This window comes from Mustela erminea, chromosome 10 (assembly GCF_009829155.1).
Source record: "Mustela erminea isolate mMusErm1 chromosome 10, mMusErm1.Pri, whole genome shotgun sequence".
Lineage (NCBI taxonomy): Eukaryota > Metazoa > Chordata > Mammalia > Carnivora > Mustelidae > Mustela > Mustela erminea.
In genome coordinates this window covers 94466521-94492042 of record NC_045623.1, presented here as the reverse complement: position 1 = coordinate 94492042, position 25522 = coordinate 94466521, and positions in this window count along the sequence as shown.

The following is a 25522-nucleotide window of genomic DNA, read 5'->3' as shown; positions in this document are numbered from 1 at the left end:
TATTTATCAAGTGTCTGCCCGGCCCCCTACTGGGTACTTGCCCTGATTGAAATACAGGACCAACAGAGCATCTTTCGGATACTCACATTAACCCTGTGTTTGCTTTACTTTTTCTACCATTTTCTCCCTTCGCCCTGATTTCCTCACTTAATTTCAAAAAACAAAATTTATCTGTTTTTTTCTGATTTCAAAATGAATTAACACATGCTCATTTTAAAATAATGCAAATAATACAGACGTGAACACAGTAGAAAAAGAAGTTCCCCATTTGCCACTCCTCTGATACTAACCCCTGCTAATTCCTTGATGTGATTCTTGCCTTGAGCTGTATTAACAGATGCGCGTCCATTTTGTGAAAGGAAACACGTTATCGACCTGGTCACAGCCTCCCCTTCTCCCCTGCTTTGAGGAAGGAAACTGCAGGTCAGGCAGCTGCGTTATCCTGCCGATCTGGGGAACAGGTGGAGGAGGGGGAGAGAAACGAGCTAGGAGAGCAAGCAAGAGCGAAGATGGCTGGGTTCGAAAAGGATGAGGAGGGACGCCTGGGTGGCTCAGTTGGTTGGACGGCTGCCTTCGGCTCAGGTCATGGTCTCGGAGTCCCGGGATCGAGTCCCGCATCGGGCTCCCAGCTCCATGGGGAGTCTGCTTCTCCCTCTGACCTTCTCCTCGCTCATGCTCTCTCACTATCTCTCTCTCAAAATAAATAAATAAAATATTTAAAAAAAAAAAAAAAAGAAAAGGATGGGGAGAGGCTGGCACAGGGGGCCAGTGAGGTGAGAGCCAGCACAGACCGGGCTTTGAGGGAGCCTTTAAGGGAATCAGAGCACAGATTTGGGGTCTGCTGTCTGTGCAGAGGGAGAGAGGGAAGGCTAGAAAAAGAAAGAGGGAGAGGAAAGTGAATTCTAGCAAGCTTTATTGAGATTACAAATGAGACCTTCCTTAACATTTTCTTTTCTTTTCTTTTTTTTAAAGACTTTATTTATTTATTTGACAGACAGAGATCACAAGTAGGCAGAGAAGCAGGCAGAGAGAAAGAGAGAGAGGAAGGGAAGCAGGCTCCCTGCTGAGCAGAGAGCCTGATGAGGGGCTCCATCCCAGGACCCTGGGATCATGACCTGAGCCGAAGGCAGAGGCTTAACCCACTGAGCCACCCAAGAGCCCCAAAGATTTTATTTATTTATCTGACAGATGGAGATCGCAAGTAGGCAGAGAGGCAGGTAGGGGGAGGGGGAAGCAGGCTCCCCGATAAGCAGAGAGCCCGACGTGGGGCTCGATCCCAGGGATCCCTGAGATCATGACCTGAGCAGAAGGCAGAGGCTTTAACCCACAGAGCCACACCAGGTGCCCCTTCCTTAACATTTTCAAAAGAACTGAATACATATTTAAACTGCTTTTCAAAAAAAATTTCCTTTGCAGTGTTTTCTGGGAGGAAGGAGGCTGATACTAGCCTGAAGGTGGTCTGGCTTTTTCCCAGCTAACTTTTTTACAAACAAAAAGTGAGATTACACGATAATAGTAACTGCTAAAGTGTATTGCCTACTTATTCCATGCCAGGAACTGCACCAAGCACTCTTCCATATTAATGCATTGAATTCTACAATAACTAAGGGGGGTAGGTACTCCTAGTATCCCATCCTACAAATGAAGAAGTGAGGCTCAGAGTGGTGAAGCCACTTGCCTGAGGTCACACAGCCAACAAGTGGGGATGCTGAGATGAGATAGTTGCCAAATATTTTAACCCTCTGGTAAATGCAACTGTTTTATTTGGAGTTTAGCAGGTTTTGTTTTGTTTTGAAGATTTAATTTTTAAGTAACCTCTATACCCAATGTGGGGCTCAAACCCACTACCCCAAGATCAGGAGTCGCATGCTCTACTGACTCAGCCAGCCAGTTGTCCTTGTTTTAGTCTCCCTCCTCACCTCCCCGCCCCCCAGCCCTAAGCAGCTTCAAACCCCTTTCTGCCTGTGACCAGGTAGGGTTATACATTTAAACAAAGGCAGGCACAGACGGCTACTAAACCCGCCCCCAATTCCTTTTAGCGGTGTCATGGGATTTGAACTATGTTGGAGTCTCAGTTACCCGGGCACTAATTCACAGACCCTGAAGGCAGGACCCAAACAAGATGTGAAAAGTGATCTATTCCAGTCCCTTTCGCAATTTATGAATCTTCTTGGCAGGTTCCCCCCACCCCGCCGCCACCCACCCAGGCCACCAGGCCCAAGTCTGAATACCTCTGCTGATAGAAGACCCACTACTTCTGCAGAGCCAAGAGGGAAACAGCTGAGAAATGAGGCCAGGCCGGAGCAGCAAAGCAGGAGAAATGCTTGAGAATTAGCTGAGAACACAGGGAGACTGCCTGAGGGGATAGGAGTGCAGGGAGTAAACACCATCTCCTCAAAGGACTGCCCTGCCAATAGCAGCACTTTGATATACAGCCCCTCTTAGTTAAGGAAGGAAGAATGTGGGCTTTTTTTTTTTTTTTAAAAGAACCATGTCACCCCAGAACCAGAGTACTACAACCTAATAGACTTTCCCTTTTGTCCTGGCTGCTAGGAAGCTCTTAGGTAAGTTACATATTTATCTTATTAACTAATTCAGTTCAGACACTTGGCAAATTTCTCCTTATCTCTTTCTAATGACTTTCAATCTCTCTCTCTCTCTTTTTTAAGATTTTATTTATTTATTTGACAGACAGAGATCACAAGTAGGCAGAGAGGCAGGCAGAGGGAGAGCTCTGCTGAGCAGAGAGCCTGATGCGGGGCTCGATCCCAGGACCCTGAGATCATGACCTGAGCTGAAGGCAGAGGGTTAACCACTGAGCCACCCAGGTGCCCCTCAATCTCTCTCTCTCTCTTTTTTTCTTTTTTATAAAGATTTTATCTATTTATTTGACAGGCAGATCACAAGTAGGCAGAGAGGCAGGCAGAGAGAGAGGAGGAAGCAGGCTCCCAGAGGAGCAGAGAGCCTGATGTGGGGCTCAATCCCAGGACCCTGGGATCATGACCTGAGCTGAAGGCAGAGGCTTTTACCCACTGAGCCACCCAGGTGCCCCAATCTCTCTTTTTATTAAAAAAAATTTTTTAAGGGTGCCTGGGTGGCTCAGTGGGTTAAAGCCTCTGCCTTCAGCTCAGGTCATGATCTTGGGGTTCTGGGATCAAGCCCCGCATCAGGCTCTCTGCTCATCAGGGAGCCTGCTTCCCTTCCTCTCTGTCTGCCTCTCTGCCTACTGTGATCTCTGTCTGTCAAATAAACAAATAAAAATCCTTTAAAAAAATGTTTTTTAAAGAGAGGGAGGGGACAGCAAGAGAGGGAGGGGAAGAGAGAGAATCCTTAACAGGCTCCATACTCAGTGAAGCCCCATGTGGGGCTTGATCTCACAACCCTGAGATCATGACTTGAGCCAAAATCAATTGATTAACTAATTGAGCCACCGAGACGCCCTTCCATCTCTCTTTTTAAATTGATTTTTTATACTGTTTGCTTTAACACTGAGCAGCCACCTCATAGCTTGTTTGTAAATGGAGGAGGCACTGGTTATAAACACGAACATTCTGTAATGTGAATTTGACGGCTGACAGCTAGAGAGAGCAGACGGAGGAATGGGGTAGGACATAGGAGTGGGCCACGGTGGGGGAAGGTGGATCAGGGAGGAGGGTGAGGACAGCAGGACCAAATTAGCAGTGGTGACCGGTTACATAGAGAAGAGGTTCTTGGTGCTAAAGATATTTGACCTGATGGGAGGTCAAGGGCACGAAGGAGAGAGTAACTGAGTGTGAAAAAGGAGCGTGCAGGTCAACAAGGAAGGCAAGGGTGCTCCAGCGGTGGGAAGGGCCTGTGCAAAGACACAGACATGGGAAGGGAGCAGGGGCACAGGAGGAAAGTCCCATGGCTGGAGCGCCTAGGGCAGTGAGGACATTGGTGAGTCGGGGCTGGGGCTGGGGAGAGCCAGGCCAGGCCTTGCCACTCAGTGAACTGGCTTTCTTCCAGAAGCCCAAATACTCCCATTCTCAGGTGCTTTCCTAGGGAGCTAGCCTCAGAGGCGAGGCTGGCCCTGGCAGTCCAGGCCAGGAGCTGTATCCCACCCCTTTGTCCAATGTAGCTACAGCCTTTGGGTCAGTGGTGCAGGTGAGGGCAAGGATTCATGGGTCCCTGAAGCAGAACCAGCCTGCTCAGCTCCGCCGACTCACGGGGCAACCCCCCAGGGGCTGCCCAGCCAGTCAAGGCCACGGAGGAACACTCAGGGCCCCAACCAGGCCAGGCCACAAAAGGACTATCCAACAGGGGCTGGAGACCATGCGGTGAGCTTCCACTCCAGAATCAAACCCACTGAATGGATTCTGGCGTCATGTGAGTGAGCCTGAACCAGGCTCTTTGTCTGAACTTCATCTCTAACGTGGGAGGGATATTATCACCTGCTCTGAAGGCACCGAAGTTTAGGCGAGTTAACAAAAGCGAAAGATTCAGCATAAAGTGGTTAGTAAATAAATGCTCATCCCCCAAGTCTGGGGACTAGGGGGGAGGTCCTGGATGCCACCAATCCTGGGCCGCACACCCTCTTCCATGTCCGGAGTCCAATTCGGGCTCCCGCATCCCTGCTCCCACAGGCTGTCCCTGCTGGTGCAGGACCTCCTACTCTGTCTTGCCCAGTCTGTTCGCCCTGCGGCAACTCCGATGGTCTCCCCTAGCTGACCCCAGCTCTGCAGCCTCAGAAACAAGAGGTCCTGGACAGACAGAGCAGGTGTGGGCGGGGCCACTGAAAGCCTGTGGCTGCCGTGGCACCCTGGACTGCCTGTGCCTGGGTGGGGCCCTTCGGTGGGGTGGAGGGGGGGTAGCCATGCCTGCCCAGTGACTCACAGTTCAGGCAGCAGGGGTTGGGACAGCATGAAGTCACCCATATCTCAGCCATCTCCTCGCCTAGCATGTGCCCAGGCACCTCCACTAGCTGCCAAGCCCCACACCCAGGGCAGCGATGGGCCAGTGTGAACAGGACGGGCAGTTGGTGTGCAGCTGGGGTGCTGGTTGGGGGGGGTGCTGATGCCAGCTTCAGGCACAGGCAGAACTTGTTTTAAACACTCACCTGAAGCGCCTGGATGGTTCAGTTGGTGGTTGGGTGTCCGCTGCTTGACCTTGGCTCAAGTCATGATCTTGGGGTCCTGGGATCGAGCCCCATGTCGGGGTCTGGGCTCCTTGGGGAGTCTGCTTCCCCCTCTCCCTCTACTCCTCCCCACACTCGCTCGCTCGCTCTCTCAAATTAAAGAAAATCTTGAGGCACCCATCCCAACACTCACGTGCGACATGGTCTCAGCTGATCAGGGCACCTTTGTGACATGCTGCAAAATAGGACTGAAAGCACAGCTCCAGGCTCCCCGCCAGGCCCCAGACCACCGTCCTTCAGGGAATCCTTCTCTGGCGACCCTCTCTGAGGAGGTTCCTCCCCTTTCTTCACTGTCACTGTCCTTCCTGCATTCTGTTTGTCAGAGCTTATCATTCCGGAATTAGCTGTCCATGACTTACCCGTTGTCTCTTTCCAGTTACACTACAAATCCTACATATGTGGGGACCACTGTGTCTTTTGTGACTGTCCTGTCTTTTCATGAGGTATACCTTACATGCCACAAAATGCACCCATTTGGGGGCACCTGGGTGGCTCAGCCATTAAGCAGCTGTCTTCCACTCAGGTGACATCGTGATACCAGGGTCCTGGGATCAAGCCCTACATCAGGCTCCCTGCTCCATGGTGAGCCTGCTTCTCCCTCTCCCACTCCCACTGCTTGTGTTCCCTCTCTGGCTGTCTCTGTGTCAAATAAACAAGTAAAACCTTAAAATAGTGCACCCATTTTAAGTGTATAATTCAGCGATTTTGAGCGAACTGATGGAGTTGTGTGGGCATCGCCGCCAGCCAGTTTTAGAATGTCCATCACCCCGAGAATTTCCCTCCGTGTGCTTGCGGGCCGTTCCCTGCTCTCCCCCACGTCCCCAGGCGGTCACTGATGGGCTTTCTGTCTCCCCGGTGTCGCCTTTTCTGGAAATGGCGCACACGTGGAATCCCACGAGACGGGAGCTGTGTCTGGCTTCTTCGCACGAAGTCTTTCATCCTGTTGTCACGAGGTCATGGGCTGTTCCTTTCTATTGCTGGGGAGGGTTCCTGGCAGGGATGTGGCTCTGTCTATCCATTCAGTCACCTCCCTGATTCTTGGATTGCTTCCGTGTTTTGCCTATAGCATCGCGCCGCTGGCGAACATTTGCCTACGAGTCTCTGTGTGGACAGACATTGCATTTCACTCGCGTATACACCTCGATCCCTGTGGGTGGAAATGCTGCTGTATATGCTAAGAGTGTGTTCAATTTCTCCAGAGACTACCCAGCTGTTTGCCAAAGGGCTGACCGTTCTATGTTCCTGCCCGCAATGTAGGAAGTAGCACCATGTCTTCTTCTTCTTCTTTTTTTTTTTTTTAACCAAACTATCCCCAGGATGTAGCCTGAAACAGCTGGCATATAGTAAGTACTCAATAAAATGAATGAGCAAAATAATGCCAGCTGAATCAGCATGGGGTCAGGCCCCTGCAGGGAGCCTGACACTGTCCTAATCACAGTGCTTGCGAGGCTGTGTGAGGCTCCCAATGCTGCCCTCCTCTGGTATTGACCTTAAACCAGCAGAACGTTTTTGTTTTTAAGATTTTATTTATTTATTTGATAGAGAGAGAGCTGGAACACAAGCAGGGGGAGTGGAAGAGGGAAGCAGGCTTCCCACTGAGCAGGGAGCCCGGTACGTGGCTTGATCCCAGAACCCTGAGATCATGACCGGAGCCGAAGGCAGATGCTTAACCCACTGAGTCCCCCAGATGCCCCCCAGCAGAACTCTTTCTACCAAGGCTACACGGAAGAAGCTTCATCCTCACCCCCAAGAAGGGCCCTTACAGAAGGATGTCTTAATACGATGCCCTGGGCTCTCTGGAAGATGATGGGGGAATCAACTCCCCCCAGAACGGAGCATCTCCGCCCTGGCCATTAAAGGCTGCTGAAGAAGTCATCCCAGGGGCGCTTGGCTGGCTCAGTCTTTAGGCATCTGCCTTCAGCTCAGTTCATGATCTCAGGGTCCTGGGATCGAGCCCCACATCGGGCTCCCTGCTCAGTGGGAAGCCTGCTTCTCCCTCTCCTACTTCCCTGCTTGTGGTCCCTCTGTGTGTGTGTGTGTGTGTGTGTGTGTGTGTGTGTGTGTGAAATAAATAAGTAAAATCTTTTAAAATAATTAATTAAATAAATAATAAAGAAATGAAGATGCCATTGCAGACATAGGTCCACATGGCAGCCCTGTGTGCAATCATTCCTGTACTGTAGCACCAGGCTAAAGCATCTTCCCAGCTGAAATAGCCCTCGTTCTTCAATTGGGAATCAGAGACTATACATTAGGGTTCCTTTTTGCCTTGGCTGAGACGCTGGTCAGAGCAGCGTTCGGTTGACCGTGAGCTTCTGGAGGGCAGGGACTGGAGCTGCTTGCCTCTGGTCCCCTGGAGCCCAGCACAGCCTGGTCCAAGGGAGCTTTCTCAGCAAATGTTTGGTGGGTAGAATGAAATGGAAAGGCAGTAACTTCATTGATTTAGAACATTTTTATCAAACACTTCCAGTGGTCCATGTATTTTTTTTTTAACGGTCTGTATGTGTAGTTCCCTGTAGGTGCTGTAAAAGTTACTTAGTGGCGTATAAATTATGAAAGAATAACAATGAAGAAAACAGAGTTCCTGGTATTAAAATGTTTACATCTGGAGGGAAAGATAAAACACACCCCAGTGAGTGCAGAGGAAATGGGTGTGTGATGGATGCCATATAGGAGTCATTAAGGGCTCAGGGGTCCACGGGTCAGAGTTTGGCTTGGGGACCAGGAGGAGAGCCAGGAGAGGCGAGGGTAGAAGAACAGGTGAGATTTCCAGAGGCCATTGCTTGTAAGGAGCTAAGTAGGCTAGATTTGTGGGAAACCGGCCCTCTTACCCTTGTAGGAGGTAGAAATTGGTGGAAGGAACAATTGGTTCAAGAATTTTCAAACAAAAAAAAGAGAGAGAGAGAAAAGAGAAAAGAATTTTCAGGACGTCTGCCTTTGGCTCGGGTCACGACCTAAGGGTCCTGGGATCGAGTCCTGCATCGGGCTCCTTGCTCAGCCAGGACCCTGCTGCTCCCTCTGCCTGCTCTGCCTGCCACTCCCCCTACTTGTGTCTTCTCTCTTTCTCGATCTCTGACAAACAAATAAAATCTTAAAAAAAAAAAAAAAGAATCTGTTAAAAAAAAAAAAGAATCTGTTTGAAAAAAAAAAAGAATTCTCAGGGAAGTTGGTCTTGAAAACACATATCCTTTTTGACCCAGAAATTCTACCTTTAGGAATTTCTCCTACAGAAATAATTAAAGGTAGGCACAAAACTGTAGCTGTAAAGATAGTCCCTCGCAGAGATTTTTTTGGAACTAATTATGCCTGTCATCATTATGTTAAGAAATTTTTGGTAGGATCTCTACAGCCAGTAAAATATATTGATGTGGGATACTTACTGAAATGGAAAAGTGTTAAGTGATTTGTGGTTGAATTAAGCAAAAGGAAGGTTAGGATATTCCATGTGCCCTTGTGCAACTCAACAATGCTTTCTTGGGTATTGATCCCGGAGAGATTTATGTTCCCATACACAAGAAAACTTGTACCAGAATGCTTTGTAGCATTGCAAAAGCAATCATCAGTGAAGTAAGTAAAGAAACCAGTTTATTCATTCCCCAGAATCGGGAATGGCAACACGGATGAAGGGGGATGGGCGGGGATCAACAAGAACATGCCTCTAGAACATGATGTTATAAACCCAGAAGCAAGTTGCCGGAGGGTATAAGCAGAACTCTGCTATTCATCTGAAGCTTAACAATATCCAAAGCATGCATGGGAATGCATGGGAATGATAAGCCCCAAACTTGTAAGAGAGACTGACTTGGGGTGGAAGGGGTGTCTGGGATCGACTGCAAAGGAGCACCCCGGGGGCTTCAACCATATCTCTTAGGTGTGTTTCTTTTTATTTAATTTTTTTTTTTTTTTAATAATTTGACAGAGACCACAAGTAGTAGGCAGAGAGGCAGGTGGGGGCGGGGGTGTGGAAGCAGACTCCCTGCCAAGCAGAGAGCCCGACCCGGGGCTCGATCCCAGAACCCCGGGATCAGGACCTGAGATGAAGGCAGAGGCTTAACCCACCGAGCCACCCAGGCGCCCCAGGTGTTTTTTTTTTTTTTAAAGAGGGGAGGCGGAAGCAAACAGGCTAGAAATGTTAAGATTTGTCAAAACTCAGTTCTGAGTATAAATGTAAGGGTATTCTCCATATTTTTGTTTGCTTATTTAAAAACTAATATTCAGGGGCGCCTGGGTGACTCCGTTGTTGGTAAAGCCTGTGACTCTTAATCTTGGGGTTATGATTTTGAGTCCCACATTAAGTGTAGAGATTATTTAAAAATAAAATCTTAGGGACACCTGGGTGGCTTAGTCGGTTAAGTGTCTGTCTTTGGCTCAGGTCATGATCCCAACATCCTGGGATCGAGCCCCGCATCGGGCTCCCTGCTCAGCGGGAAGCCTGCTTCTCCCTCTCCCACTCCCCCTGCTTGTGTTCCCTGTCTCATTGTCTCTCTGTCAAATGAATACATAAAATTTTATTTTAACTTATTTATATAGAATATATATGTTATATTTATTTTATTATTTTATTTATATTTTTAAATTTTATTTATCTGAGAGAGAGAGAGAGAATGAGAGGAGAGAGCATGAGAGGGGAGAGGGTCAGAGAGAGAAGCAGACTCCCTGCTGAGCAGGCAGCCCGAGGTGGGACTCGATCCTGGCACTCCAGGATCATGACCTGAGCCCAAGGCAGTTGCTTAACCAACTGAGCCACCCAGATGTCCCTGAATAGATAAAATCTGTAAAAAAATAAAATAAAATCTTAAATATGGGGAAAACTAAAATTTAAAGAGTACTCTGGGTGTGGGGGTGTGTGTATCAAATACTCAGTTAAGCATGATTATTTCTATGTGATGAGATCACTGACTTTTTTTTCCCCTATATCTGTAATTTCTGATTTCCCTATAGTAAACATGTATTATCCGTGCAATGCTTTTTGTTTTTAGATTTTATTTATTTATTTGAAAAAAGAGAACACAAGTTGGGGGAGGAGCAGAGGGAGAGAAACAAGCAGACTCCCCACAGAGCAGGGAGCTGGACTTGGGCCTTGATCCCAGGATCTGAGATCGTGATCTGAGCCGGAAGCAGATGCTTAACCAAATGAGCCACCCAGGTGCCCCTATCTGTGCAATGTTTTAAAACCTTAAAGAAAATAAGAGTCTAAAAACCTTCAGGGAGGGCACTCTGAGCAGAGACAACAGGAGAGCCAAAGATGGCCGTGGAGAAGCTCCTAGCACATTCGGGCACCAGACAGGGGAGGGATAGGAAGAAAAACCTCCGCAAAGGGGCACCCATTCAACACGCAGGACTCAGGAGCCTCAGGGCGGCCAGGGCTCGCGAAGGACATGCGGCCTCAGACTGGGCTCTCTGTTGCCTGGGAGCCTCAGGTGTAGTCCCAGGAATCTGGCTCCACCAGGAGTTTAATAATTGCATTTTAGTGATAATGTGAAAACAACAAGGATAAACATAGTCTGACTCCTCCAAATGACCCAGGCTTCCTAACCCAGAGCTTCCGACTCTATTTCAGCGCCTGCGTTGGTCTGCGCTCAGGGTCTGGTGAGTTGCCAACAACCCTACTTTAATTGTTGCAGGAGGGTAAGGACAGAAAGAGGCAGGCCTCAGCTTGGCCGCTTTATTTGCCAGCGCCATGAGCTCAGCCCTAGCCCCTGGTAGGATCCCAAGGGCCTAGGAGGTTTTCAGGCCTGAAAAATATATTTTATTGACTCTAGAGCAACAACCAAAATAACATACGCACACAAACACACACACCCTGTTAACTGAAATAATTTCAATTGCAGAATTATAAAAATAAATTCCTGTGGTGCCTGGGTGGTTCAGTCAGTTGAGCGTCTGCCTTGGGCTCAGGTCATGATCCTGGGGTCCTGGGATCAAGCCCGGTGTTGTGAAGGCTCCCTGCTCAGTGGGGAGTCTGCTGCTCCCTCTGCCTCTCTCCGCCACGCGCCCATGCTCTCTCTCATTACCTCAGTCAAATAACTAACCAAAATCTTAAAAAAAAAAGGGGGGGGGGCACCTGGGTGGCTCAGTGGGTTGGGCCTCTGTCTTCGGCTCAGGTCATGATCTTAGGGTCCTGGGATTGAGTCCAGCATCGGGCTCTCTGCTCAGCAGGGAGCCTGCTTCCTCCTCTCTCTCTCTCTGCCTGCCTCTCTGCCTACTTGCGATCTCTCTGTCAAATAAGTAAATAAAAATAAATATATAAATAAATACTAAAAATAAATAAAAATAAATTCCTTTTCATGCCAGGAAAAAGAAAAGAAAAGAAAAGAAATTGTATTTGAGGTGCCTGGCTGGCTCAGTTGGCTAAGTGTGGGAGGCTTGATCTCACCTCAGATCTTGATCTGAGGCATCGTTTCAAGCCCTGTGTCCGGGTCCATGCCAGGCATGAAGCTGACTAAAAAAATATAAAATAAAAATTGTGTTTGTTGTGGAGTATGGATACATTTTAGTATGTTTGACAAGGGGTTAGGTAGAGCCTCCCATGGGAAGAATGCTGGAGCCCTAGGAAGATCCTTATAACAGTCCTGGTGAGGGGCGCCTGCGTGGCTCTGTCAGTCAAGTGTCTGCCTTCAGCTCAGGTCATGATCTCCGGGTCTTGGGATTGAGCCCTGCATCAGGCTCTGCGCTCAGCGGGGAATCTGCTTGTTCCTCTGCCTCTCCCAGTGCTCACACTTTCTCTCTTTGTCTCTCTCAAATAAATAGGTAAATCTTAAAAAAACAAACAAACAAACAAACAAAAAACCAACCCTCCTGGTTACATCTTAAAATATAGAAGGATGACACACCCACAGCAAGGGAGGCCAAAGGATGAGCCCCTGCGCTCACCCTGTGAGGGGATTCCCTTGCCCAAACGGGAGAGAAGGGGCCCAATGGAGTCAGCCCACGCAGCTTCGCAGAAACTCCAAAGTAAAAACCAAAGCCAACAGGAAAGAAAACACCACGCGCCAGCAGAGCCAGTAAAGCCCTCCTGGTTCCCAGGCGTGATTTAGATCCCGCCAAGGCTCCTCACCCAGCGCGCGAAATGAACGCGTCCATCCGACCGGTATGGGGCCCGTCGCCCGTGGACATGACTCATTCGCACTTGGTCTGATGGCTGTGCCGAAGCCGGGGGAGTTCGTACCCTGCTTTCTGTCGTCAGAAACAGTGTAACAGAGACGCGGGGGCTCTCCTTACCTTCTCAGAGAGCTTGTTTTCATGTGGCTCAGGTTTGGGAAACGCTGGGAGGGGCACAGGGACCTACAGAAGGCTGGGGATGGGGGTGCAGGGCGAGCTGGCCGGAGCAGGGCCTCAGGGAAAGGCATGGCTGGCAGCAGATGACATATGAGTCCTGGTCCCGGCAAATCAGTATGCGGAGGCCTCCCAGCCTGGCTGCTGAATGGAGCAGGGCTGCAAGGAAGAAGCTGTTTCTGTCTTCAGACCCTGCATCCAACCCACCCGTAAATCATTTTGCTCTACCTCCAGAGCGGATCCAGCCGCAGCCGCCCCTCCTGCCCTCTGCCCTGGACTGCACCCGTGGGCTCCCCACCCTCTCCCTGCTCTGCCTTTGTCTCCCCAGGGCCTCTCTCTAGGCACAGAAAGAGGGAGATTTTTAGAGCCTAAATTTTCCGCTTCGGCAGCTTCTCATCAAGGTCAGAATCAAATTCCAACTCTTCGTGGTTGTGACCAAGCCCGGCCCACCTCTGCCACCCCTTCTCCCCCCCACTCCCCTCTACTCACTCAGCTCTAGCCACAGTGTTTTTGATGTTCCCAGGAAACGCCAAACTCATCAGGTTTCAGGGTGTTTGGTCCTGGCTGTCCCCGTACTTGGGATGCTCATCCTCAGGGCTCAGCGGGGTGGCCTTTCTTTCTTTCTTTTTTTAAAGATTTTATTTATTTATTTGAGAGCTAGAGATCACAAGCAGGCAGAGAGAGAGGAAGGGAAGCAGGCTCCCTGCCAAGCAGAGAGCCCGATGTGGATCATGACCTGAGAGCCGAAGGCAAAGGCTTTAACCCATTGAGCCACCCAGGTGCCCCGGGGTGGCCCTTCTTAGCACCACCAGTGTCACCATCTGAGACAGGCCCTTGCCCCGCTCCACCAAAAGATGTAGCTCTGCACCTCTCCCCGCCCCTTCCCTGCCTCCATTAGTCTGTTTCAGGGGTTCAGAGCTCTTCCGGCTGCCAGGGCTCCTCCTGTCACTGTACACGCTTTCATATCCCAGTCTGCGGGAGATCTGGAGCCCCCGGGGAGGGCAGGCCCACCTCTGTCCTGTTCACCAGGAAGAGGGTCTGGCATACTGTACGTGTCCGGTAAAAGTTCACTGAGTGAACACCGAGTTCACACTTAGCGCTGCTGCAATGGCTACAATAAAAAAAAGGTGGGGAGGTGGGAAGCGAGAGCTTTGATTCCTTGCTGGTGGGAATGTAAAACGGTGCAGTTTGAGTGTGTGAGCTCCTCGGGCAGATTTCACATACGTTGCCATATGATCCAGCCATTCCCCTCCTAGGTGCAGACGTGATAGGGATGAAAACATACGCCCACACAAAAACTTGTTTCACGAATGTTCATAGCGGCACGGCTCATGATGGCCAGAGAGTGAAAAACGCCCAGCTGTCCGCCGGCTGACAAGTACATAAATAAAATGTGGTATATCATTACAATGCAATATTATTTAGCAACAGAAAGATATGAAGTCATGATACATATAACCATAACTACGGACAAACCTCAAAAATATATAGTATTAAGTAAAAGGAACCAGACAGAAAAGGCCACATATTACATGATTTCATTATATGAAATGTCTAGAACAGACAAATACATAGAGACAGACAGAAAGTAGATTAGTGGTTTCCAGAGTGAGGGTGTGGGGAGGTGGGGGGGGATGGGGTGTGACCGCTAATGAGTATGGGGTCTTTCTTGGGATGATGAAATGTTCTGGCATTAGACAGTGGTGGCGGTTGCACACCTTAAGAATGTGCTAAGAACCACTGCATTACGTTCTTGAAAAAGGTGAACTGTGGGGCACCTGGGTGGCTCAGTCAGTTGAGCGTCTGCTTTCAGTTCAGGTCATGACCCCAGGGTCCTGGAATGAGCCCCACAGTGGGCTTCCTGCTCTGCGGGAAGTCTGCTTCTCTCTCTCCCTCTGCCCCTTCCCCCATTCAGGCACACACACGCTCTCTCAAATAAACAAAATCTTAAAAAAAAAAAAAGGTGAACTTTATAATATATGTAGTATAAACTAAATGTTCACAGCAGCCTTATTCATAATTGCCAAAAAGTAGAAAAAAACCCCAAATGTCCACCACCTGATTAATGGATAGACAAAGTATGCTCTACCCATACAATGAAATGTTATTCGGTAATAAAAAGGACATGAGTAAGGACTCGCCCGTGCTACAGCCTAGGTGAATCTTGAAAACTTGATAATAAGTGAAAGAAGCCGGTCACAAAAAACCACATATATATATATTTTTTAACGTTTTATTTATTTGACAGACAGAGATCACAAGTAGGCAGAGAGGCAGGCAGAAAAGAGGGGGAAGCAGGCTTCCTGCTGAGCAGAGAGCCTGATGGGGGCCTCGATTCCAGGACCCTGAGATTGTGACCTGAACCGAAGGCAGAGGCTTAACCCACTGAGCCACCCAGGCGCCCCCACATATTCTTTTTTAAAAAGATCTTATTTGTTTGAGAGAGAGTGCATGAGTGTGGGTGGGGGGTGGGAGGGAAGACAGAGGGAGAAGCAGGCTCCCCGCTGAGCAGGGTGCCCAATGCAGGGCTCCATGTGGGGCAGAGGGTGGAGGCCTGGAGAGTGACTGGGTACAAGATTTCTTTAGGGATGAAAACGTTCCACAGTAAGTTTATGGTAATGGAGGCACGGCTCCGCAAGTGTACTAGAAATCATACTGCCCTTTACTTTAAGTAAAGGTGACTTTTCATGGCCTATAAATTGTACTACCATCAAGTTATTTTAAAAGTTTATTTAATTAATGAATGATCAAGTAGGAGGATAAGGGAGGGAAAACAATGGAGAAACTTTTCCCCGGGTCTGGACAGAGCTGCTTCCCTAAGACATCCCAGCTGTGGACCCCAGAGCACCTTTTAGTCCCCTTCTCTCCCCTCTTTCTGCTTCTCTCTCAAAACACCGGACCCCCAACACCAAGTCTGAGATTCTGGGGCCAAGAGGCTCCCAGCCAAGCTGGCAAGGGAACCACTGGAGGTGGAGCACAGCTGCCCCCTGGTGGTGAGCTGAAGCAAGCATTTGGGAATGCAGTCGAGGGGTCAGCCTTGGGAAAGGGGCCCCCAATTAGCCAACTACAAAGGCCTTGGGGACAGGCTGAGACAGAAGAAACTTCCAAATGCTTGGAGGCAGAGAATACCATGATGACACCGAGGACACTTGGCTAAGTCTCTGAGGCTGATATCAGGATGCATAATTATGACTGGTCATTTCTGTTTCCTCCTCCTCCCCCAGGGATGTGCCCCAGGAGTGCTGGATTCATAATTATTACTGGACGTTTCTGCTTCCTCCTCCTCCCCCAGGGCCCCAGGAGTGCAGCTAAGTGCCTGCTAGTTCTTCCTGCTTCCCCAGCTTCCAGCAAGGTGCCTGGCTCTTAGCACTCCACAAAACTGTGTGTGCTGTAGTTTGTAGTATTAGAAAGAACAGATGGAGAAGCCAGGGCATGAATCTAGACTCTACCTTGCAAACCCAGTGACTTTCGATAAGTCACAAGACCTCAGTGGGGATGGTGGAGGAGCAATGTATCGGGGGGGGGGCAGTCTACGGACATGGGGTGAGATCCCAGAGTTCCATGACTTGCTGGGGGACATCAGGGAAGTCCCTTTACATTTTCAGCCTCTGTTGTACCCTGTTTAAAAACTGGGAGAGTAATACCTTTACCTCTACTCCTTGGATCCCTTTAATGAATATGTACTAAAGACCTACCATGTCAGTCGTTGTCCTGCTGCTGGGTTCACAGTGAACAAAGAACCAAATCTACCTCTGCTCTCAAGGAGCTTATATTCCAGTGAACAAAGCCAATAGTCAATTATTACACACCTAAACATATTATAAATGGACCTGAAGGTTAGAAAGCAAGGGTGGTTATGGGAGAGGACAGAGGGAGGCTGTACCCTAGATTAGGCTAGAGAACCCCCTCTGGAGAGGGACATTCAAAGTGAGACCCAAGGAAGGTAAAGCTTGGTGAGAAGAATGTTCCAGAGATGTGTGAAGCCATTCAGGAGGGAAGCAGCTGAACCACCTGCCACAGGGAGTCGCAAGGAAGCCACAGCTGTCATTGCCAACAGAGAGGTAAGCCAGGAGAGGCAGGCAGGGGGCCAGATCACAGTGGGGAGACGGAGGGGGGTTGCTGGTGGGCCACCTTCAAGATTTGGATTTCATCCTAAGTGTGACAAAAGGGTACGAAGTAAAGAAATCAAAACCGTACTTCCCCTACCCACCGCCCCACCGCCCCACCCCTCCAGATCCAGACCGTATCGACTCAGCTATGGAGAGGAGACCTGGATAAATGAAAACCAAGCAGTTTGGCGGTGTGATTCCACTGACCTTATCACTGGCCGCCTCGGGAATCAGCTTTCCCAAATAATCTAGAACATTTGCGAGGGCAGGCATAAGGTCCTAATCACTGCACAAGAAATACGAAATGTTGGATCTTCGCTTTGTGGCCAAAAATAAATAAATAAATAAATAGATAGATAAATAAAGGATTTGGTTCAATCCGAGGTTCCTAACCCTGGTATGCCTATCAGAATCTCCAGGGGGGCAAATATAAGAAGTAGCAACACCTGGGACCTAAGTCAGATTCTCCTGGGTGTGGAGTTTAAAATCTCTATTTTAACATGCTTCCCAGCTGTTCTAACACAGCAGGCCCACTGAGAGAGAATCTGCACTCTTCACGTACAGCAGGATAATTTGCAGGAAAAACAATGTTACAGAAACTTACCTCTGGGGTGCCCTGGTGGCTCAGTGGGTTAAAGCCTCTGCCTTCGGCTCAGGTCATGATCCCAGGGTCCTGGGATTGAGCCCCGAATCGGGCTCTCTGCTCTGCAGGGAACCTGCTCCCCCTCCCGCCTGCCTCTCTGCCTACTTGTGATTTCTGTCAAATAAATAAATAAAATCTTAAAAAATATATATACCTCCTGAAGCTCATTTATACTATTGGTCATGCTCTGTTGCTCAGGATTAAAAGTAGCCTGCAAAACAATATAGGAGCAGATCTGCCTCCTTTTGTTTGTATTCTCTGATTTTCCACAAGCATGGATTGTTTTAGTAACAAGCAATTGGACGTGAGATGGGATGGCTGCAAAGCCTTTCAGTGGGGAAATATGAGGACTCAGAAACTTCTTGGTGTGATCATTGTGTGGCCAGGTGGAAAGATTGCATTTCACTCACTGTCCTTCAAAGATCATATTGACCCTCTCTGTGTGACCGACCCGCCTTAGGGGCTGGTGAGTGGGCACAGATGTTGTCTCGTCCTGGTGGGCAGAGTCAAGTCAGGAGACAGACATTAATCAAGTCATTTTATAAATGAGTCTTAGGTGGATTAAGTTTTTGGCAGGAAAGAACAATGGCTCCCCCCCCCCAACCGGGCATGGAGCCCAACGTGGGGCTTGAACTCACAACCCCAAGATCAAGACATGAGCTGAGTTCAAGAAGCAGATGCTTAAGGGCACCTGGGTGGCTCAGTGGGTTAGGCCTCTGCCTTCCCCTCAGGTCATGATCTCAGTACAGATGTGGGATTGAGCCCCGCATCAGGCTCTCTGCTCTGCAGGGAGCCTGGTTTTCCCTCCTTCTCTGCCTAATTGTGATCAAATAAATAAATAACATCTTTTTAAAAAAAATCGGATGCCTAACCTACTGAGCCACCTAGGCACCCTGAGATGTAGCTTTTTGAGAGGGTTTATCATAGAACTTGACCTAGACTTAGACTCCACAGTCATGTGGGTCTCACTGAGGAGGGGACTTCTGAGATGAGATCACTAGATGCTAACTAGGTGAAGCAGTGGAGGTGGGAGGGAGCAGTCCAGACAGAGCAGGAATAGCACATGCAAAGGCCCAGGGGTAGGAGGCAGCCCAGAGAAGGGTGTGGGTAGGGGCGTTAAGAGACACTGGGGAATTAGCAGGGCCTAGAACATGCAGCCTTGCAGGCTAAGTTAAGATTTGGGGTCTTGATCCAAAGATCAGTGGGAAGCTATCAGTGTTTCAAACTCAGAGATGTCATAATCTGATCTGCACTGTGACACGGACCACTCTGCTGGGTGCAAAGTCTGGAGGGGGCCCCAAGGCAATGCCGGGAGACCAGACTGGATGTTTTCTCACAAAAGCCTCGGCCAGAGATGATGGTACCTGGAGTAGTGTTGGAGAGTCGCTGATGGAATGGGTGGTATGTGGTTATGGACTGCGTACCGAGGTGAGGGAGAGGGAGCGGGAGCTTTCCCGGATGGCTCCCAGGTTTGTGGTGGGAGAATCATGAAGGGAATCAGGTGGGGGGAGATGGCAAGTTCGACTGGACCCAAGAGGAGATGTGGTACAAGTGGCTGGATATTCCGACCTCGGGTTCAGAGGAGGAGCTAGGCTAGAATGGGGGGGTCCTCAATCCTGGCGTTGCTGACACTTAGGCGGGGTAATTCTTCACTGTGGGGGTGTCCCGGGCACTGCGGGATGTGTAGTGACATCCCTGGCCTAGCCGCTAGATGGCAGTAGCACCGTCCCTCTCGGGGCGATCACACTTGGCTCCAGACCTGGAGGAAGGTCCCCTGCAGGGCCAAGCCATTGAGACACCCTGGGCTATATGAGTACATTCGGGAGTCACCGGCATCTGTGTGAGTGTGGCCTCCACAGCCCAGCGGGAGAGACTGGGATGGAAAAAGAGGGTCCAGAACCCCGTGCTGAGGAGCACCAGCAGCTAATGTAAGGTACAGTGATGCAGGCTGTCGCAGGAGGCCGGGAGCAGAGGGTCAAGAGAGGGGAGGAGAACCAGAAGCCAAAAACTCAAGCGAGGGAGTGTTTCCAGAAGGAATGGGAAGCCAATAGCACCAAGTGCTGCCGGGAGACCTGGAGTCGCCTGAGCCTGAGCGATGTCCACGGGGTTTGGTGACTTGGACTGTGTGGTGAACTCAGGGTGCTTCAATGAAGCTGGGGAAGGTGACAAAAACGCAGGCTGGAGAAGAATGAGGAGGAGGAAGCAGGCAGGTGAGCACAGGGCGCACAGACAGCTCTTCCTGAACTTTCGCTGGGAGAAGAATTAGGAGGGTCACTTGAGTTGAGGGGTGGTGGAGCCCTGTGTGGTGGTGTGTCACACTTTTAAGATGAGACAGACTTAAGCATGTTAAATATCTGGGGACAGTCTGGCTTAGAGAGTGGGATGTGCTGCCGAGAGGGGATAATTAGGTGAAGACAGGAAGGAAGGGGACCAGGGGGCTGGCACCCACCGGCCAGTGGTGGGAGGGAGCCTGGGGAAGGCAGGTGTGGGGGTTCTGCCCATTCTGTGGCCGGTTGGAGGATCCCCAGCGGAGGGGGGAGGCCTGCAGGCTGCGTCTGCGGAAGGAGTGTTGAAGGCATGGGGCAAATGGAGAACCTTGAGAGCTTTGATACCAGGTTTCAGAATGTGGGAGAGAGGGTTTAAGGAGATGCATTTAAAGAGCCCAGCGCAGTTCTGGATCCTAAGGAAGAGCCAGGTTATGAGCTGCTTTCCTTCTTATTCCTTGAAGGGGGTTCAAAACTGTCTCTACCCCTAAGTTAAGGGGCTCGCCAACTCTGTCTTAGTTTCCGGCATGTAATATGGGGATAATGACAGAACCTTCCTCATAAATTTGCTGTGAAGATTCAATTAAATAAAGTGTGGTTAGTGCTTACAACTTGTAAGAGTGCAGCAAAGCGGGGGTGCCCATCCCTGGGCCTAGAAAACCTGCCAGGTTTTATAACAGACTGACCAGCAGAGGGCAGTATGACCAAGCGGGGAAGAACTGGGCGCAAATAGGTCAGGCGCCTAAGCTGGCAACTACACCCGCTGCAGGTGGGGCCAGGCCAGCATGGAGCCCCCTTTGGCTGGGGGATAGGGTTAGGAGTGAGGTGGGGTGCCCCAGCTCAGGTGAGATGGGGAGCAAGCAGTGTGAGGGCTCGTGGCGCATCTCCGGCAACAGTAAGGACAGCTTTGTGAGCAGAGGGGAGCAATAGACTTGATGAGCCAAAAGGGAAACAGACGAATTGATAGCAGCTATTTCCCTGCGTCCAAAGCCAGATCAGACTGGGTGACTAGGAATGTTCTGGGGAGACTGGGATGAAGAACCCAGTCCAGCTTAAGAAGGAGCCTCGCTGGGGGCACCTGGGTGGCTCAGTGGGTTAAGCCTCTGCCTTCGGCTCAGGTCATGATCTCAGGGTCCTGGGATTGAGCCCCGCATCAGGCTCTCTGCTCAGGGAGTCTGTTTCTCCCTCTCCCACTCCCCATGCTTGTGTTCCCTCTCTTGCCGTCTCTCTGTCAAAAAAATCTTAAAAAAGAAAAAAAAAAAGAAGGAGCCTTGCTGGGCTGCCCAGCTGGCTTAGTAGGTGGAGCTCTTGACTCTTGATCTCAGGGTTGTGAGTTTGAGCCCCACGTGTAGAGATTACTTAAAAAATAAAAAAAAATTAAAAAAAAAAAAAAAAAGGAAGGAAGGAGAGCCTGGGGAAAGGAAGGGAACTATGCTGACTTGAAGAGGGCAGAGTTCAGACTGGGGTTCAGGCTGACTGGGGTTCAGGGCAGAGTTCAGGCTGGGAGTTGGGAAGAGAAATGGCTGTGAGGCTTTCTTTGCAGGATGGGAGTTAGAAAGCAGAGCAGGGACCTGGGGCAGAGAAGTCCCATGGAGGTGGCGGTGCTGAGTGAGGAAGGATGGGGAGAACCAGTCAGATTCCAAGCTAGGGCCAAGGACACAACCTGCTCTTAGAGTCTCCGGACCCAGCAGCCGGAGGAGGCAGGCTGAGCGGGCCTCACGTGGGCTCAAGTCCTCCTCTGTACAGATGGAGCCTCGACAGACTGAGGGATGTCTTGGGGTGGGGCCGCCCCTCCAGGCTTGACTCGTCACGCCAGTAGGTCATAAGGTAGCCTCTTCTTTTCTCTCTTCTTTCTTCCAGGTCCCTTTCCACCCCTGCATGTTGTCTCAGAGGACATATCACCCGGAGCCTATCCTCTCAGGCATGGGAGATCCATACCGGGCTGCAAATTTGGCCAAAACTGGGATTACAACAAGGCCAAGGCTGCTGCCTGTGTGGACCATGCTCCCTCCCACCATGTCCTCCTCTGAAGCCAGGCCTAAAACCCCAGGAGGCTGCCTGCGAATGATAAAGGCCTCAACTGTGCAGGATAGAGCAATCCTCAGGGCTGCCTGATCTCATGCCCTCGGGTTTTTTTTTGTTTGTTTGTTTGTGTGGTGTTTTTTTTTTTTAAGACTTTATTTATTTATTTGAGAGAGAGAAGGATCACAGGTAGGCAGAGGCAGGCACAGAGAGGGCGGGGAGCAGGCTCCCCACCAAGCAGAGAGCCTGATGCGGGGCTCGATCCCAGGACCTCGAGACCATGACCTGAGCCAAAGGCAGAGGCCTAACCCACTGGGCCACACAGGTGCCCCCCCCATGCCCTAATTTTACAGAGGAAGAAACCAATGCACAGGATCACAGAAGCAAAATCTTGTGGGAAAGCCTTGTGGCAAAGCCAAGACTCCAACTCGAGATCCCAGTGTTCTTTTCCCTGATCGGCAGAGCTAAGGACAGATCGCCATGTAGTGTCTGGAGCGTTCTTGCCTGACAAAAGAGCCCAGGCTGAGTGTCATCTCCAAGAGGGATCTTTTTCAGGACAGAAAATGTCCCTAACCCCCTGTGTGATCTTCGTCAAATCCTTCCCTTTCTTTAGGTATCAGAGTCTCAACTCTACTGTAGGGGAATGGGGGGGGTGGGTTGCTGTTTAACACATTTCATTAGACGGTATAATCTCACTTTCAAAACTGGAAAAATAAACAAGACAAGAAAAGAAAATTACAGGTTCACTGTGCCTATGAACATAAAGATGAAAGATGAAAACCCCAAAGAGAATGTTGGCTGACTGAATCCTGTGTTTTTTGCTTTTTTAAAAAAATTATGGCCAGGGATGCCTGGGTGGCTCAGTTGGTTAAGTGTCCAACTCTTGATTTCAGCTCAGGTCATGATCAGGGTTGGGGATCATCTGTGTCAGGCTCCGCGCTCCCCAGGGAGTCTGCTCGGGATTCCCTCCCTCCCTTGCCCTCTGCCCCTCCCCCTGCTTGTGCTCTCTCTCTCTCTCTCTCTCTCTCTGAAATAAATAAAATCTTGAAAAAGAAAGAAAGAAAGGGAGGGAAGGAAGGAGGGAGGGAGGAAGGGAAAGGAAAGGAAAGGAAAGAAAAGAAGAGAAAAGAGAAAAGAAAATAACAGAACCACTCCAGGGGAACCTGGGTGGCTCAGTCATTAAGTGTCTGCCTTCGGCTCAGGTCATGAATCCAGGTCCTGGGATCAAGCCCCCATTTGGGCTCCCTGCTCAGCAGGGAGTCTGCTTTGCCCTCTTCCTCTGCCCTTCTCCCCATGTGTCCTTTCTCACTCTCTCTCAAATAAATAAATAAAATCTTAAAAAAAAAAAACCCATTCCACAAAATACTTTTAATTAAAAAGGGAAAAAGAATAGCTTGATAACGGCAAAACCTGGCTGATACTACCTTAATCAGGTGATCAAAGTAAACGCCATTAGCAATGGGACAGATTGAAACTCTGCGCCATCTGATAGGATGCCATGGGAAGGATATAGCGTCACTTCTGTGATGCGATGTTCCTGCCAAAAATGCACAATCTGAATCCAATCATGAGGGATTATCAGATAAACCTAAACTGAGGACATTTTGTAAAATAACTTGTCTGTGATCTTCAAAAGTATCAGGGTCATGCAAGTCGAAGAAAGACTGAAGAACTGTTCCAAACCAAAGGAGATTAAAGAGATATAAAAACCAAATGCAAAGTGTGGTCTTCAACACATGATTCCTTTTGCCATAAAGAATGTCCTGAGACAGGGTGCCTGGGTGGCTCAGTGGGTTAAAGCCTCTGCCTTCGGCTCAGGTCATGATACCAGGGTCCTGGGATCAAGCCCCGAGTCGGGCTCTTTGCTTGGCGGGGAGCCTGCTTCCTCCTCTCTCTCTCTGCCTGCCTCTCTGCCTACTTGTGATCTCTCTGTCAAATAAATAAATAAAATCTTTAAAAAAAAATGTCCTGAGACAATTTTTGAAATGTGAATGAGGTCTGAGGATAAGAGGATACTAATGTTTCAATGTCAATTTCCCAACTTTGATAGTTACATTGTGGCTACACATGAAACTGACCTTGTTTGTAAATACTCAATAAAGGATGTGGGAATAATGGGGCATCAGGTTGGCAACCTCAAAGGGTATACAAAGAAAACCTCTTTGTACTGTTCTTGCAACTTTCCTGTATGTTTGAAATTATTTCAAAATTTTTAAAAACTTAAAAAAAATTTTAAAAGACCTAAATTCTATATTAAAGTATCTAAAAATTAATTAAGAAATGGAGAAGATCCCTAAGGTGAAACTTTAAAAATTCTATTACAGAGGTATGCCTGGCTGATTCAGTCACGAGAATGTGCAACTCTTAATCTTGGGGTTACAAGTTTGAGTCCCACTCTGGGTGTAGAGGTTACTTAAAAATAAAATCTTTGGGATGCCTGGGTGGCTCAGTCGGTGTTCGGCTTTGACTCAAGTCATGATCCCGAAGTCCTGGTATTGAGTCCCATCTGGGGGTCCTGCCCTGTGAGAAGCTGACTTCCCCCTCTACCTGTCGCTCCCCATGCTTGTACTCTCTCTCTCTGCCAAGTAAATAAATAAAATGTCAAAAAAAAAATCAAATTAAATCTTTAAAAAAATTCTATTAAAGGACATAAAGAAGACATAAATAGATACCTAATTCCATACTTGTGTTTAACATCATAAAATTATGAGACTTAACATCATAAAATTACTGGTTCTTCTCAAATTCTTCTACCAGTATGGTCCCAAGCAAAATTCAAGATGGACTTTGTTTAGAAGAAAACCAATTGGATTATTCTAAATTATACATGGAAAAACGAAGTCCACGGAGAACTAAGTCAATCTATGAAAGAAGTAGTAAATGGGAGAGATTGCATCTTATCAGATATATAAATATAGAAAGACGAATAAACAATATAGATATAAAGACGAGTAAAAGATGACAGAAAGGTAGGCTGGGGGTGTCTGGGTAGCTCAGTCAGTTAGGTCTAGCTGCCTTTGGCTCAGGTCATGATCTCAAGCCCCACACTGGGCTTTGTGCTCAGTGGGGAGTCTATCTCTCCCTCTCCCTCTGCCTGCAGCTCCCCCTGCTTGTTCTCTCTCTCTCTGTGTATCAAATAAATAAATAAATAAAAATTTTTAAAGGCAGGTAGGTAGGTAGATAGATCTGATATATAACGAGGGTGGCACCGTAATTCAAAGAAGGAAGGAGCACACGTTTTAGTAGATGGTACTGGGGAAACTGGCTCACTATTATGGGAAAATGCAAAACAAAACTTGCTTCATACCCTTTCCCATCACAAATGGAGATTCCAGATGTATAAAAGACCTAATAAAAACAGAATATCTTTGTGATCTAGACATGGGGAAAGTACTTCTTAAATTAGACCCAAAGCACAAGCCATAAAACAAGAAATGCTGGGTTTGATCATACCAAAGATTTTTACTGAGTGAAGGACCCTAAAAACAAAATTAACAGATGGAAAACTTGTAAGAGATATTGCTATGTCTAAAGCCAACAAGGGATTGATACCTAGACTGTACAAGGAACTCCTGCAAATCAACAAGAAAAAGAACCAAAACGTGAGAGAAAATGAGCAAAGGACATGAATAGGCAACTCACAGAAGGGAAATCCAAGTGACTAACAAGATGTGAAGAGATGCCTAGATGCATACGTCATCAGAGACACACAAAGTAAAGCATCAATGAGATGCCATTTCACATCCATCAGGCTGGCAAAAACTAGAGAGCTGGACAATGCTGAGCTTTGGGGAAGACTTAGGGAAACACCCACCCTTGTGAACTGCGGGAGGGAATGGAGAACAATCAGGTAGTATGTAAGTGAAATTAAGCATGCATGTACCCTATGACCCAGAAAGCCCAATACTGAGTTGGTATCTGTGTGGATTGAATAATGGTTCCAATTTCTCCCTCTCTATCCTTGTCATATCCTCAAGATGGGCTGAGAGAGAATTTCTCCAGCCCTAGATGTTGGGCTTGGCCATGCGGGTTGCTTTGACCAACAGCGTGTTAG